Source organism: Somniosus microcephalus, chromosome 4, assembly GCF_052327205.1.
Source record: "Somniosus microcephalus isolate GS21.2 chromosome 4, FLI_Smic_1.0, whole genome shotgun sequence".
NCBI classification, from domain to species: Eukaryota; Metazoa; Chordata; class Chondrichthyes; order Squaliformes; family Somniosidae; genus Somniosus; species Somniosus microcephalus.
In genome coordinates, this window is record NC_140990.1 from 81785202 (window position 1) to 81803118 (window position 17917).

Below are 17917 nucleotides of genomic sequence, written 5' to 3' on the forward strand. Positions count from 1 at the left end.
GATCCACTCCCGTCCCAGAAGTGGTGGACCTCCCTCAGGTAGTACATATAAGTCCATTCCTTGGTGTTCTTTGCCCTTGTGTACCACCTTGACTTTTATCTTTCCGATGGGGTATACTCTTTGCCCCGTGTATGTCTGCAATACTATCTCCGTATCCCGTAGGGGAATATGTGTGAATAACCTTTTGTAATCTTGCTTATTCATGACCGTCAATGCCGATCCGGTGTCCAATTCCATCTTCACTTGGACTCCTGCTATCTGAAGTGTGACCCAGATAGTTTGTAGTTCAGCTTCCTTACTCACATTGTGAATTCTCAGACTACCCAGTTCCTTGCTGTTGGAGTCTGAATCCGAATTCTGTTCATCCGAACTCTTCTCAGCCACCTTATGTACCTTTCTGCACTTTTCCTGCGGTGACTTTTTGTTGCTGGTCTTCTTTCCTGACCGGCATACTTTAGCTATGTGACCAAGCTTGCCACATTTTCTACATTCCTGATTTTTAAACCAGCATTGGTTCTGATCGTGTGTTGTCTTTCCACAACGATAACATTTTGCTGTACCCAAAGCCATTTGATCTACGCTGAGTACCGCTGCCTTCAGCTGCATTTCCGCAGTGCCTCTCGCTGCGGCTTCGTGCGATGCTGCAATAGTGACAGCCTTATCAAGTGTAAGGTCATTCTCTTCAAGTAGCCGCTTTTGTGTTCCTTCTTTCGACAAGCCACACACAAATTTGTCTCTCAGTGCCTCTGTCAGTCTTTCCCCAAACTGACAGTATTTTGCTAGCTTACGCAGTTCACTTAAAAACTCCGCGTTGCTTTCCTCTTTCAGTTGCGTTCTCGCATAAAATTTAAATCGTTCCACTAACATCAGCGGTGTGGGGTTCAAATGATTTCTCAGGACAGCAACAATATTAGCGAAAGCCTGATCCGCCGGTTTAGCTGGTGATAGAAGATGCTTCAATAGCCCGTATGTCTTCGCACCCATTGAGTTTAGTAAGGTTAGTGCTTTATCTTCATCTGATATTTTATTTGCCTTACAATAAATCTCTATGCGTTCTACATACGTGGCCCAATCTTCAACATTGGGATCGAAATCGTTGATGTTACCACGCTTAGGCATCCTCGCAATCTTCTTGAGAAACAAAAAGAAATTTTTCTTTTATTTTTTTTTTCAAAATGGCGGTTTCCCGCGCTTGTCTTCTTCCCCCGCCTACGAAAATGGCAGCTTCCCGCGTTTGCCTTTCTCCTCCACTGGCTGTAATGGCGATTGCCGTATTGCTGCGTTCGCCCTCCCCAGCGGTTCTCAAATCGTGCCTCCCAGCCCCTCTTGCAGTCCGGTCCTTTCCCCCGGCTGCGGCTGAGTTCCCCGCGGTTTAAAAAAAAAAATTATCCCGCGCCTCGCGGCCTCGGTAGCTGCCCGGCCTTTTTCCCCGGTCACGGTCGAGCTCTCTCTCGACGCTGTTGCGTCTCCCAGCCCGCTTGCAGCCCGGTCTTTTATACCGGCTGCGTTTGCATTCACCGCGGCTCCCGTGCCTTACGCTGCCCCAGTCTCAGCGCCTCTGGCCCCGACTTCTGTCCGGCTCTTTTCCCCGGCCATGGTCGAGTTCTCCGCCCTTATATCCTCCGTTTTTCCCTCCCCTACTTCACAGCCAACGTGGCCGACTTGCTGCTCGTCGCTGATCGGCTTACCCACCACCGTGATAGAAGGGATGATCACTGCCTGTTGCTGATGGAAGGCTTTGTGTCAGGATTCTTCCTTGCTCTTCAGACCCGAGTCTTTTCTCAGCAGGATGATGAGGGCGGATGCCACTTCTCGACGCCCGTTAAACTGCCTTGGATATATCTCTGCCGCAGGGTAAGATCGTCATCGTCGCCACTGTTAAGTCTGTGTGTTCTAGTTATTGTTAATAAGAATCACTGCACACAGACCACAAGAGTAAATTCAACAGGTCTTTACTAGTCGGAGGTCAGGCTGAACTGCCCAATAAATCATTACACAGCACTTATATACCGGTGTGGTCACCACCGGTATTACAGTATACAGCAGCCAAGATAAAGTAGTGCATCTCTTAAAATAGTTCTCTTAAAGGTGGAACGGTTACATACACCACACTGGGGATTTATCGGCCTTCAGTCCCATCAATTTTCCTACAAATACTGATTTCTTTCAGTTCCACCCTTTCATCAGACCCTATGTTCCCGGCATCTCTGGGAGGTTATTTGTGTCCTGCTTTGTGAAGACAGAACCAAAATATGTATTTAGTTGGTCGGCCATTTCTTTGTTCCCCATTATAAATTCCCCTGATTCTGACTGCAAGGGACCTATGCTTGACTTCACCAATCTTTTTCTCTTCACATATCTATAAAAGCTTTTACAGTCAGTTTTTATGTTCTCTGCAAGCTTACTGTAGTGTATGTAACGTTCCACCTTTAAGAGAACTATTTTAAGGGTTGCACGACTTTATCTTGGCTACTGTATACTGTAATACCGGTGGTGACCACACCGGTATATAAGTGCTGTGTAAGGATTTATTGGGCAGATTCGCCCTGACCTTCGAATAGTAAAGTCCTGTTAAAGTTACTCTTGTAGTCTGTGTATTAATTCACCATATAACCCACAGACTTTACAGTGGCGATGAGTTCGATCTTACCCTGCGGCAGCAATACATCCGAAGCAGTTAACAAGCGTCGAGAGGAGGCACCCGCCCTCGTCATTCTGCTGAGAGAAGACTCGAGTCTGCAGAGCAAGGAAGAAGGAAGAATTCAGACACGAAGCCTTCCATCAGCAACAGGCAGTGATCGTCCCTTCTGCCATGGTGGTGAGTGAGCCGATCAGCCACGAGAAGCAAGTCGGCCACGTTGACTGTGAGTAGGGGGAAAATTAAAAAAAAGAACGGAGGAAGGGCGGTGAACTCGACCACGGTCGGGGGGGAAAGGAGCCGGACAGAAGTCGGGCCCAGAGGCGCTGAGACTGGGGCAGCGTGGGGCACGGAAGCCGCTGTGCAAGCGGGAACGCAGCCGGTGTGAGAGACCGGGCTACCAGCGGGAACGCAGCCGGTGTGAGAGACCGGGCTACAAGCGGGCTGGGAGACGCAACAGTTTCGTGAGACAGCTCGACCGCGACCGGCGAAAGGCCGGGCAGCTACCGAGGCCGCGAGGCGCTGCGACCGGGATCGTAAGGCGCGGGAAGAAATAAAAATAAGAAACCGCGGAGAACACAGCCGCAGCCGGGGGAGGAAAGGACCGGACTGCGAGAGGGCTGGGAGGCACGATTGGAAGCCGCTGAGGGAGAGACAGAGCCCGAGCGAGTGGGAGAGACAGAGCCGAGCGAGGGAGACCGAGGAGATTCAGCCAGCGGCTGGAACTGTTCGCCGTCAACGGGTTGTCCCCAGCGCCGGTTGCCCTGCCGAGAAAAGGGAACAAAGAACGCACTGAAGCCGGCGCGCAGGCTGCGAACCCCGAAAGCCAGCGGTCGTCGCCCGAGGGAAAAGCTTACCCCTCCCGCCAGTAGGCGGAGAAGAAGACAGGAGCGGGAAACCGCCATTTTGAAAGTGGGCGGGGGAAGAAGACAAGCGCGGGAAACTGCCATTTTTGGAAAAAAAAAAGTTAAAGAAAAATTTCGTTGTTGTTTCTCAGGAAGATTGTGAAGATGCCTAAGCGTGGCAACATCAACGAATTCGATTCTGATGTGGAAGATTGGACCACGTATGTAGAACGCATCGAGATATATTGTAAGGTCAATAAGATAGCAAATTATGATAAAGCTCTAACCTTACTAAACTCAATGGGTGCGAAGACATACGGGTTATTGAAGCATCTTCTATCACCAGCTAAACCGGCGGATCAGTCTTTCGCTAATATTGTTGCTGTCCTGAAGGATCATGTGAACCCCACACCGCTGATGTTAGCGGAACAAACTAAATTTTACGGGAGAACGCAACTAAAGGAGGAAAGCAACGTGGAGTACCTGGTTGAACTGCGTAGGCTAGCAAAAGACTGTCAGTTTGGGGTAAATCTGACAGAGGCACTGAGAGACAAGTTCGTGTGCGGGATGTCGAAGGAAGGAACACAAAAGCGACTGCTCGAAGAGAACGATCTTACACTTGACAAGGCTGTCCTTATTGCAGCATCGCACGAAGCCGCAGCGAGAGGCACGGCGGAAATGCAGCTGAAGACAGCGGTACTCAGTGTGGATCAAATGACTTCGGGTACAACGAAATGTTACCGTTGTGGGAAGACAACACACGACCAGAACCAATGCTGGTTTAAAAACCAGGAATGTAGAAAATGTGACAAACTTGGTCACATAGCTAAAGTATGCCGGTCAGGAAAGAAGACCAGCAACAATAAGTCACCGCAGAAGAAGTACAGAAAGGTACATAAGGTGACTGTGAAGAGTCCAGATGAACTGAATTCGGATTCAGACCCCAACAGCAAGGAACTGGGTAGTCTGAGGATTCACAATGTGAGTAAAGAAGCTGACCGACAAACTATCTGGGTCACACTGCAGATTGCAAAAGTCCAAGTGAAGATGGAAGTGGACACCGGATCGGCGTTGACGGTCATGAATAAACAAGATTACAAAAAGTTATTCAAACATATTCCCCTACGGGATACGGAGATAGTATTGCAGACATACACGGGGCATAAAGTATACCCCATCGGAAAGATAAAAGTCAAGGTGAGACACAAGGGCAAAGATCACCAAGGAATGGACTTATATGTACTACCCGAGGGAGGTCCACCACTTCTGGGACGGGAGTGGATCAGGAAAATAAAGATAGACTGGCACTCACTAAACACAATGACGGTAGATTTCGGAAAGAAAGATGTCAAACCTGAACGGTTGTCCAGAATATTGGACGAGGCTAAAGAGGTATTCCAGCAGGGACTGGGAACACTGAGAGGAATTAAGGCAAAAATCAAGATTGCTGAACATGCAAGTCCAAAATTTTTCAAAGCCAGATCGGTACCTTACGCGATACGACCTGCTGTGGAGGCAGAACTGGAAGAGCTTGAACGTTCAGGGGTACTGTCTAAGGTGGACTGGAGTGAGTGGGCCACGCCCATTGTTCCCGTCATGAAGTCTTCATCAAGTAACAAGCCAGGGGGACCGGGGAAGGTCCGCATCTGCGGAGACTTCAAGATCACAGTTAATCCGGTGCTTCACACGGTACAATAGCCACTTCCGCGGATTGAGGATATCTTTGCTTCATTGTCTGGCGGGAAACACTTCACCAAGATAGACCTGGCACAAGCATATTTACAGATGGAGGTCGAGGAAGAGTCGCGCCAGTATCTCACAATCAACACACACAGAGGCTTGTATCGATATAATAGACTGGTTTTTGGAGTAGCTTCGGCTCCAGCAATTTGGCAGAGGGCCATGGAGCAGGTCTTACAGGGTATTCCAAGCACTCAGTGTTACTTGGGCGATATCCTGATTACGGGAGAAGACGAGGAGGAACACCTCACAAATTTGAAACTGGTGCTCACCAGGTTGAAGGAATATGGCCTTCGAGTTAATCGCCAGAAATGTGAGTTCTTCCAGAAACGGATCTCGTACTGCGGTCATGTCATTGACCAAGAGGGGCTGCACAAGTCACCTGACAAGATCGAAGCGGTCGTGAAGGCCCCCGCTCCGGAAAATGTATCACAGTTGAGGTCGTTTCTGGGGTTGATTAATTATTACCATAAGTTTCTGCCAAATCTATCCACGGTGCTGCATCCGCTGAATGCTCTGTTACGGAAAGAAGTACCATGGAAGTGGAGCGAGGACTGTAAGAAGGCCTTTCGCAGAAGCAAGGCGTTGATTACCTCTGAGGAAGTGTTGGCTCACTTCAACCCAACGCTACCTCTTCGTCTAGCTTGTGATGCTTCCCCTTATGGTATTGGAGCAGTACTCTCACACAAGTTACCAAATGGCTCGGAAAGGCCAGTCGCATTTGCGTCCCGATCATTGACCTCCGCTGAGCGAAATTATGCTCAGATAGATAGGGAGGCTCTCAGCCTTGTGTGAGGAGTAAAGAAATTCAATCATTACCTGCAGGGCAAGAAGTTTACATTGCTGACAGACCACCAGCCGTTGGTGTCCATATTCAACCCTAACAAGGCCGTTTCCACTATGACAGCACAAAGGCTACAGAGGTGGTCCGTTCTACTAGGGGCACACCAATATGACATCGAATACAAAAGGTCCAAACAGCATGGAAATGCTGATGGGTTATCGCACCTACCGTTGCCAGTGGAAGAAGAGGCGACTACAGTGGACCCAGTGGAGATGTTCCACTCAACCATAATGGAATGTCTACCAGTAACAAATTCCATGATCGAAAAGGAAACAAGAAATGACCCGACTCTCTCACGAGTCTACGATTTAACGGTGGAGGGATGGCCAGTACATGGCGAACCAATGCTGCCAGCATTTTCGCACAGAAGAGAACAGCTGTCAGTGTGCCGAGGAACCTTGATGTGTGGATCTAGAGTGGTGATTCCACCCAAACTCCAGCAGAAAGTACTAAAGGAGCTTCACGAGGGGCATCTGGGTGGAGTGAAAATGAAGAACCTAGCCAGAGCGTTTGTGTGGTGGCCAGGTATTGATGGAGACATCGAAGAAATAACCAAGAGCTGTCTAGGATGCCAGAAGGTCCAAAACGCGCCACCACAAGCTCCTCTGCATCCATGGGAGTGGCCCTCATCTCCATGGCAAAGGGTACATATCGACTTTGCTGGTCCATTTATGGACTCAATGTTTTTAATCGCGGTGGATGCACACTCCAAGTGGCCGGAGGTAATAAAAATGTCCTCCACCACCACGGAAAAAACCATCACAGTATTAAGGACCATATTTGCCAGGAATGGGCTGCCGGAACAGATCTGTTCTGATAATGGACCGCAATTTGTGTCCGAAGAATTCAGGAAGTTCTTAAAAAGCAATGGGGTCAAGCACTATACGTCCGCCCCATACCATCCCGCCACCAATGGATTAGCTGAAAGGTTTGTCCAGACCTTCAAGAAGGCCATAAAGGCCATGGGTAATGAAGACATAAATCTACAACATAAGGTAGATAACTTCTTGTTGGCGTACAGGAATGCAACACATGCGGTCACAAACCAAACTCCCGCCATGATGTTTTTCAATAGAAGAATAAGATGCCGGCTGGATTTGATTAAGCCAAACGTCAGAAGGGACGTAGAGAACCGGCAATTTCAAGGCATGAATGAAAGGCCAACTAGATCCTTTCAGATAGGTCAACAAGTTTTGGCCCGGGACTACCGTACCGAGAAATGGCAGCCGGGAACTATTGGAAAAAGGCTAGGACCGTTGATGTATACCGTGGACATTGGTGAAAGCATAATAAGGCGCCATGTTGACCAGATCATAGAATCATCCACAAAGGCCCAACCTACTCCACAACTCTATACGTCTAATGTTGAAGCAGAGATACCCAGAGCATCTACCTCCGATCCGGTAATACTGGAATCCGATGAACCTGAAACGGTCCTTCAAGCCGAATCGACCTTGCCAGAAGAACCTACTACACCACCGAAAACGACTACACCACCGAGGCGTTATCCGGACAGAGTCCGGAAGCCTCCAGAGAGACTGAATCTGTGAACTGTTTCACATAAATTTGTATATATGTTAAGATGTTATATTAATGGGAATATATATATATTGTTAACCTAAAAAGGGAGGATTGTAGTGTATGTAACGTTCCACCTTTAAGAGAACTATTTTAAGGGTTGCACTACTTTATCTTGGCTACTGTATACTGTAATACCGGTGGTGACCACACCGGTATATAAGTGCTGTGTAAGGATTTATTGGGCAGATTCGCCCTGACCTTCGAATAGTAAAGTCCTGTTAAAGTTACTCTTGTAGTCTGTGTATTAATTCACCATATAACCCACAGACTTTACACTTACTCTCATATTCTATTTTCCCTTTCTTAATTAATCCTTTTGTCCTCCTTTGCTGAATCCTAAACTGCTCCCAATCCTCAGGATTATTGCTTTTTCTGGCCAATTTATATGTGAGGCCACACCTTGCGTATTGTGTGCAGTTTTGGTCGCCTTGTCTGAGGAAGGATGTTTTTGCCATGGAGGGAGTGCAGCTAAGATTCACCAGACTGATACTTGGAATGGCAGGAATGACGTATGAAGAGAGATTGGGTCGATTAGGCTTATATTCGCTAAAGCTAAGAAGAATGAGAGGTGTAAGATTCGAAATTTTCAGGAATTCAATCACGCAACAAAACAGGGTTGATAAGACAGTTTATTGACCAAGAGAAAGCTTGTACAGAGAAACCTTTGATAAAAAGGGGCATACAAAATGGCCGCTGGACCTCGTGATCAGTTTCTGGGACCATTTGATTTCTGTTACTGCAAGCCAGACAGGCTTGTGGATTGAGGACAGTAAGCCCGCGAAAGCCAGTATCGGGAAACCGAAACTCAGGGAACTGAGCATACATATTAATTGGATTCTAAGTACAAGACAGTTTCAGGTAACAGGATGGGGCCCATCAAGAAATGGGCGGACAATTGAATGAACACTTAAACCCATTTACTGTACAAAGGAAAGACCATTTAACAGCCATCAAGGGAAATCTCCAGACCGATCAATATGCGAACCGAGTTACGGTGACAAAGTAAAAGACATTATCGGCCAGGAAGGCCAGTTAAGCTATCACCGGCTCCCGTTACAAGACAAAGCACCCCTGCAGAGATTTCTCCCCGCCAAAAATATTACAAAGACTGGACTATGATTTGGCGGGAGATAAGACTGTCCCAAAAAGGTATAACTATGGATTGAAAAGTCAATCAGGGCGCTTCGCTTCTTCTACGATTCTACGCTTCGCTTCGGGAACTCGCTTCTTCTACCTCGGCAGCTTCGGAATTCGACCAGGACGTTTTCAGGACGTGGTCGGTGTTCAGCCAGGCAAGGCTCAGTGACGACGGGAAGACGACGAGGGTGGCCCGGGTACTGGTGTCGGGAGATCATCGACGACCCAGACCGAAGGAGAAGACACCCTCAGGAAAACCGACGAGCCAGGCCGGAGCGAGAAATAAAAGACACTCCGGGCCTAGCACTCCCGTGCCTCAACATCCCATTCTCAGCTTCCCAGGAATGGACTTTCCCATGTGCACCCAGTTCTTCAACAACTTTTAACGGATTCAGTCATGACGAGCGCTCATCGAGGCTGTGTCCGCTGCCTCATCGCCTGAGAGAGAGAAAAACAAGCTGCGCCAGAAGTTTCCAAATCCACGTGACGACGGAAAGCTGTGCCAAAGGGGCTGCGAACCCCCTCTTTTGCGAATCTGAAAGTGGTGAGCATGATTCCGAGTTCCTCAAGTCGAAACTTAGTCTAGGTCTAGGGGAGGGGGTAAGGGTAATCGTAATGTGTTTCCCCTTTTACGATGTGCCGTGTGTTCCCCATTTCCATAGAGTTAAGTTTATAGATATGTGTATGCTTGTAGTTACATTAATCTGTGCTTATGACATGTATTTCTTAATGCTGCAAACTGTTTAATAATAGAAGCATCCATTTTGTGCTATTCAACCTGGTCTACTGAGTTTTCTCTGCACTACAGTTCCCTGCACCTAAGTCCAAGGTCTAGAACCGTAGGGGAGAGTGGGTCGAACCACTCACGGGTAATTATTGCACGAAGCCTGGTAGGAGACCAGAACGAGCAAGAGAAACCCCCTACAGAGGGGATCTCATTGAAACTTATAACATTCTAACAGGACTAGACAGACTAGATGCAGGAAGGGTGTTCCCGATGGTGGGGAATCCAGAACCAGGGGTCACAGTCTAAGGATAAGGGGTAAGCCATTTAGGACTGAGATGAGGAGTAATTTCTTCACCCAGAGAGTGGTGAACCTATGGAATTCTCTACCACAGAAGGCAGTTGAGGCCAACTTATTAAATATATTCAAGAAGGAGTTGGATATATTTCTTAAGGCTAAAGGGATCGAGGGATATGGGGAGAAGGCAGGGACAGGGTACTGAATTTGGATGATCAGCCATGATCTCATTGAATGGCGGAGCAGGCTCGAGGGGCCAAATGGCCTACTCCTGCTCCTATCTTCTATGTTTCTATGTTTCTATACTCCCATGTGTTCATCAACACCTTCAATTCATCTGCCTTACTCGCAAGACTCCTTACATTAAAATAAATGCCAGCCAGCCTTGCCATACTCCTTTGTGCCATTACATATTTGCTCTGCCTTCCAGCCTGACTTGATTGTTCCTCTATATTTGGCTGTATATCACCCCCTGCTATAGCTCCACTCCGTATCCCATGCCCCTGCCAAGTGAGCAAGAGCCAAGTCCTAGCAAACCTCCCTGCAACGATGTTGGTCCCGTTCCGGTTCAGGTGCAAACCGTCCGACTTGTACAGATCCCACCTTCCCCAGAAGTAGACCCAGTGATCCAGGAAATGAAAGCCCTCCCTCCTGCACCAACTCATTAGCCATGCATTCATCTGCTCTATCCTCCTATTCCTATACTCACTAGCATGTGGCACCGGGAGTAATCCAGAGATTACAACCTTTGAGGTTGTGATGAAATATTCCATTCATCACTGCCTGTGACTGTGGTCGGTTTCAGTTTCATTTCCCTTCCCCCAGTTCCGTTTCCTCACCATTGTATTGTATATTGGAATGTGTTGTGTGTAGGGCTCCGCCCATACCTGGCCCCTATGTAAGCAAGCTCAGTCTGGCCTCATATCCAGTACTGCAGCCCTCCAGATGGAAGATACCTCTCTCCACTACGTGTTACCTACTAAGTTAATAAAAGCCTTGTTTTCTTTCGCTAACATCGAGTCTCGGAATTATTGAGGCACATCAGAGGTCCTGCATTTTAACCTGCTACCTAGCTCCCTAAATTCTTGTTGCAGGACCTCATCCCTCTTTCTACCTATGTCGTTGGTACCAATGTGAACCAGGACTTCTGAATGTTCACCCTCCCCCTTGAGAATGCCCTATTCAGTCACATCCTTGGCCCTGGCACCAGGGCGGCAACATACCATCCTGGAATCACGTCTGCACCCACAGAAACGTCTATCTGTTCCCCTTACGATAGAATCCCCTATCACTATTGCTCACCCACTCTTTTCCCTCCCCTCCTATGCAGCTGAGCTACTCTTGGCTTGGCTCTTGCTGCATTCCCCTGAGAAACCATCTCCCCCATCAGAATCCAAAACGGAAAATCTGTTGGAGAGGGCAATGGACCCAGGGGACTCCTGCACTACCTTCCTAGTTCCTTTACTCTGTCTGGCGTCATAGACGGATCGATGGACTTTGATATAAGTAAAGATATATATTTGCGTGGGTGAGAGGATGCAAACTTTTTTTTACTTAGAAGCGCGTTTATTCTTGTTAATAGCTGTCAGAGCCTGTGAGTAATTTCTAATTGATCGGGTGTTTTGTCGGTAATATTTGTGTTGAAAGGATGGGGTAAATCTTGGAATAATCTCCCGGAGATGAACTGGGATTGAGGGACTGGACTAAAGGTGAGCAACAGTGCACTGCACTTTGCACTACTGAGTGGCAAACTCTGTGTGTTAAGTTTACTAATTCACACTGGTGTTGTCCTGTGCCAGTTGCTCACAGTTTTTAATGTTAAGGATTGTTTTCCTGCAGTATTTTGTGTTGAGCTTTCACGTCACCCACTGATTGTGTGACAGAGCCTGGAACCGTGACCTCACAGCACCACCGGCTGGGCGACCGCCAGGTCCTAATGTCCACCGAGTTCACTAACTCATATCTGGTTAAGAGGAACAACTGAAAAGATCACAAAGTGTTTGCTTTATATATGTGTGATGTGTGTGTACATAATACATTTTTGTTAATGTTTGCAAGTGTTTGCAAGTGCAATCTACGAAAAAAGGATTATGTTCACCAGTTATTGTTCTCCATTATCTTTTCTTTTATTCGACATCTAATTGCAGATGGTTTAATATTTTAACAATTATTGATAACCCATTCTCTTGCGTGCTCTTGTTTAGAAAGTGATGTCACACTGACCATTCCATTACCAAGGTGAGCCTGTCTGTCCGCAGAATTCAGTTGGAAAGGGGATTAAATCACACCGAGGATAATGAGCAGCTACCCACCAGTCTCTGTGGTTTATTGTCAGGTGATCACCTCAGCATCATACAGAATCTCCTGATAATTACCTCGAGTTTGTGGTGATTGGAGCAAGTGACGGTAAAATGAAACTGTACCTGTACCTGACATGAAGTTAATAAATCTGTAGTTCTCTGACTTATTATTCCCCCGTTCGGAAAGGAATGAAACTCTTGCTACTCTCCAGAGAATTCCACACTATTTCTGTTTCCACAATCTTCTATTTCTTGACAAATACCTTCACTGTTTCACCCCAACATCTTCCAGTATTTTTGGACGTATACTACCAGGGCCTGCTGATTCCCCCATATTCAGGGCCTTTCCCTTTAAACGTGGAGATGCATTTTATATTTCACCACTACAGGGAAGGAGCAGAGTTTTTATCGCAAGCCTGTGATTTTCCTTCCATTACAGATGTGAAATTGGTCATGGGGGTTGGGGGAATGTAAAAGAGGTGGATTCTCGTTCTCCGCCTGGTATCCGACATGTCCAATATTCAGTGCTATTGAGGTCCATGGAGTGGAATATTGAGCGGGGGCGTATCAGGGGTAGTCGATGCCACACCACCTGTTCTGTGTCCCCAGCCCACCAGGTCTGATTTCAGGCCATTCTGATCAGGTCACATCGGGCACTCCGAGTGGTAGAGGGTCAGAGGTTGCACAGATGTTGCTCTGGAAACCAAGTGACACTGATGACGCTGCATTGTTTTGGTGATTATGTGTTGCTGATGAGAAGAAGGCAAAGTGGAAAACTGTAATGTAATATACAGGAACGCATACTTATAGAAACATATTGCTGGGGTAGTGGAGTCACACAGTGCTGTCCAACACTCCCAGGGCAGGTACAGCACGGGTTAGTTACAGAGTAAAGCTTCCTCGACACTGTCCAAGCAAACACACCCAGGGCAGGTACAGCACGGGTTAGATACAGGATAAAGTTCCCTCTACACTGTCCCATCAAACACTCCCAGGGCAGGTACAGCACGGGTTAGATACAGAGTAAAGCTCCCTCTGCACTGTCCCATCAAACACTCCCAGGGCAGGTACAGCACGGGTTAGATACAGGATAAAGTTCCCTCTACACTGTCCCATCAAACACTCCCAGGGCAGGTACAGCACGGGTTAGTTACAGAGTAAAGCTCCCTCTACACTGTCCCATCAAACACTCCTGGGGCAGGTACAGCACGGGTTAGATACAGAGTAAATCTTCCTCTACACTGTCCCATCAAACATTCCCAGCTCATTTAATGCACAGGTCACAGTTTAGATTAAAGCTCCCTCTGCGCACTCCAATCAATTTGGTTCAAGGCCTATGAATAGGGCTGAGGGACAATGACATCTTGTTTTGGGGTAAAGACAATGATCCATTCTTGAGAGGCAAGACAGAAGGTGGAAATAGGAGAGAGAGGCAGAGAGGGAGAGGATACAGGAAATCTCCACACACACATTGTGATGTCACTATGTACGGAGACTTGTGGGAATCTTTCCCCATTCTGAACATGGATATCATCTTTACTTTATTCTCCTATAACTTAGAGAAATGTCCCAAAAACAATTGTTGCTGGAATCCGTTGAGACATTTGCATTTCTCTCTGTATTTCTGTTCTGTGTTGGTGGGGAAATATTTATTGTGTTTCTGTCGCTCAACACTCTAATCTGGGACTTCTATTTCTGTGTTTATTTACATAAACGCCTCATTGGTTTTCATGAAGTGTTCATGGCACCAAAACCAGATCAACAAAGTCACTTATTGATTCGTTTCAACTCACAACAAGGGTTTATTTTAAGAATATTGACAGTTGGTATAAAATGAATAGAAATATCTCGAACAGTGACGTGGGATTCCGTTTTGTTCAATTAGAACAGATGTGATTTATAACAGAGGAAAAATATTAAAATAAATAATTCAGTTCTGAAAGTTCTGCTGCCGAAATCAATGGGACGTCTCTGAACAGGCTGGTGTTCCACTGGATGTCCATTTAGTGGAAGCTTCAACCCATTGAAACTAAACAAGTTAAAACAGTGAGCAGAGGAATGTCCAACAATCGCAGTAATGTCGGAGCTTTTAACATATCGCAACTGGGATTTTAAAATGTTGACATTTAGAAACAACTTACATTTATATAGCGCCTTTCACTGCCTCAGGATGTCCCAAAGAGCTTTACAGACAATGAAGAACTTTGGAAATATAGTCACTGTTGTAAAGTAGGAAATGCTGCAGCCAATTTGCGCACAGCAAGATCCCACACACAGCAAGGAGATATTGACCAAAATATCTGTGTTTAGTGATTTTGGTTGGGGGATAAATATTAACCAGGACACCAAGAGAACTTCCGGCTCTTATTTAAAATAGTGCCGCAGGATCTTTTATATTCACCTGAGAGGGCAGACTGGGCCTCGGTTTAACGTCTCATCTGCAAGGTGGCTCCTCCGACAGTGCAGCACTCCCTCAGCAGTGCACTGGGAGTGTCGGCCTAGATTATGAGTTCAAGCCTCTGGGGTGGGCTTGAACCTATGAACTCCTCACTCCGAGGCGAGAGTGAGCCCACTGAGCCGAGGCTGTTAACATATCACAGCTTGTATTTTAAAATGTTGCCATTAAGCTCAATGGCCTAGAAATTCAGTGGCCTGCGCCACCAGTTTGCGCCCAAAGAGGGCTTTTGCGCCACTGTGCAAACCTACCGCGATATTTAGCGGGGCGCTAATGGCGGCGTTAGCCAGTAGCGCTGCGCCGCCACCGATGACGTCATCAGTGTGCGCAGCGCCCCGCTATCGCCCCGCTGGCCATATTTGGTTGCTGCCGCCTCCCCCGCGCCGGCCGCAAACAGCGACCGGTACACGGGGCCTACCTGTGCCGGTAGTGGGGCGAGTTAAGGTGGAGGTGCGGCCGGCTGCTTTTTCGGTGGCCGCCTGCCCGCACCTCCGTCCCCGGCCTCCTACACCCGCCCCCCGCGGCATTGCCGGCTGTTTCCAGAGAGCCCGGCACTTCTCCTTGGTGCTGGGCTCATTTGCCGGCACTCGCGAGCGGGGATCGCGCTGTTGCAGGCACCTCCCCCTTAAGAGTGAGAGGAAGGCCTGCAGTACCGCAGGCTGCCATGCCGCAGCGGGTGGCGCTGCGGCACTTTGCACGCCGATATTCAGTTTCAGCGCCCCAAGCGGGGCGCCGAAACCCTTGTTTAGCGGCCGGCTTCCACTTGGGGCGCTGAAACTGAATTTCCCGCTGGCGCAAGTGTCTCCGCGCGCAGCGGTAATTCCGGCGCCCAGGCGAGCTGGGCGCCCCTAACTGAATTTCTAGGCCAATGTGTCTAAAGTTCAGGGCCTGAGCCCAGTCTTACACCGATCCGTTTAATTGTCAGGGCCTGGTTCTCTTATCTTGCCCTGGATGTTATTCCCAGACTGTTGTAAAGGTGCACGGGATTTCCACTGGGTCCATATAAAAGTGTAAGAGATTCCGCAAAGGAACATCTGGAAGTGCCCGAGGCAGAAGGACTCACGGAACTTGAGTTTACACTGTGTGAGGTGCATCGTCAGAGCAGCTGGAAACTGAGGTTGTTCTCCTTAGAGCCGAGAAGATTCAGGGGAGATTTAATAGAGGTGTTCAAATTATAAGGGGGTTTGATCAAGTAAACAGGGAGAAACTCCATCCCTCCCTCCCTCCCTCCATCCCTCCTTCCATCCCTCCCTCCCTCAGCCCAGCCGAATCTTATTTTTTCTTTGCAGTGTTTCTGCTTCCATCGATGAGGATTCCTCAGCTGGAGTTTTCTGCTCCCAATTCCTTCACCGGGCTTTTATAGATATTAACAAATAAGAGAGAGTGATTGTAAATATACATATTTAATCCCCGCAAAAAACAAAACAAAAACTGACAAGAAAAAAACTGTGACCTTCCCGAAGAGGGAGTTAGCTGGGAAAGGGCACTCAGGAGAAATTCTAGTTGGGATCAGGCCGGGTATTTTTCCATTAATAAAAAAAATGTATGGGAAAAATAAAACAATATTGTTTGCTGAAACCGTCGACTTTCAGCTGCTCTTTCTGTTCTTCCCCTTCTCTCTGTTGAGGACGGGCCCGGGTCCGACCGGAGCTCGCTGCCGCGGTGTGTAGGGAAGGGAGGACACAAGCTGTCGCTCCGTGGAGAGACTTGGAGAAACTAGGGCTGTTCTCCTTAGAGCAGAGCAGGCTCAGGGGGGATTTACCATAATGGTACCAGGGATGAATGACTAGAAACACTAGTTCAGCACCAGCTGGAGCATTGTGTCCAATTCTGGGCCCCGCACTTTCAAGAGGACAGGCAGGCTGTGGAGAGGATACAGAGGAGATTTACTAGAATGGTACCAGGTGTGAGGGGCTTCAGTTAATGTAAAGAGACTGGAGAAGATGGGGTTGTTCTCCTTACAGGGGAGATGGTGAAGGAGAGATTTACTAGAATGGTACCAGGGGTGAGGGGCTTCAGTTAATGTGGAGAGACTGGAGAAGATGGGATTGTTCTCCTTACAGGAGAGATGGTGAAGGAGAGATTTACTAGAATGGTACCAGGGGTGAGGGGCTTCAGTTAATGTGGAGAGACTGGAGAAGATGGGATTGTTCTCCTTAGAGGAGAGAAGGTGAAGGGGAGTGTAAGGGGTTTTCCTTGAGAGATGTCTCTGAGGTTTCTCTCTCTAGAAGCCTCTCTCTCTCGCACAGTAAAACCTTGAGTGGTTCGACCCACTCGCCCCTTAGATTCTGTACTCTGGACTTTGGGGCAGGAACTACAGTGTAGAGAAAACTCTTGTAGACCAAGTTTGATGAAACAAAATGAAATTTATTGCATAACGAAAAATATCAAATCAAATGCAAGCAGATAAGGGAGTACATGGGAGGGAAAAACACACAAACAAATCATAACGACACAGTACTAACTAAGGCAAATACAGGCATCTTATATTCTACAAAGATCATCATGAAATAAGGAAACACACGGAACATCGAGGGACAACAACTCATGTTAATTGTACCCTTAATTCCACCCCCTTATTAAACCTATCTAGATCTGATTGTGAAGGGCCAGAAACATGCTCACCAATCCCACTAGGAAGTGCAAGGTTTTGAAATCAAGTCTGTGTTTTGATCCCTTCAGGCGCTCCGTCTCCTCGTGGATCGTGGAACCCCTGCGAGCTGCGCCACACCTCTCTCCTGAGGTGGGGGTCGGGGGCGGCTGGACACCGGCTGGTTCTGGCTGTCGGCGGGGTCGGGGATCGTCGGCTCGACCCCGGTCAGAGGAGCCTTGGGCCGGCTCCCATCGTTTCTTCAGTTCGTTTTTGTCTCTTCTCCCGAGTTGGGTCGATGGCCTCTCGTTTCGGCAACGGCCCGGGGATGGTCGATGATCTCCCGATGTGTTTCCCCGGGGCGGGACGCCGGCTCGAGCGGTCTTCTTGATGTTGGCCTAATTCTTCTTCCTCCTCCGGTGGTGGAGAGGAGTTTGCTGATCTTCTCCCGAAGCGACTCCTCTTCACCCACTGCTGTCTCCAACTGTCTCCGCAACTATGACTCCGGTGTCTCCTTGAGAGTGCTTCAGCCTGAGTGCCCCTCGTATAACTCGAACTCCTCCAGTTATACCTGTCTTCAGGAGTCTCCACTTCCTGCCCAAAATCAGGTTAGTCTTTGTTTAACTTGTGGCGGGCTGGGAGCACAGCGGGGTAGTTATTATATTTTAAAATGTTTCAGATGGCCGGTAAAGGCCCATCTCTGGTCTGGAATTACCTTCATTGTTTTTAATGTCCTGCTGATCTCGTTATCTAGTCCTTGGTGCT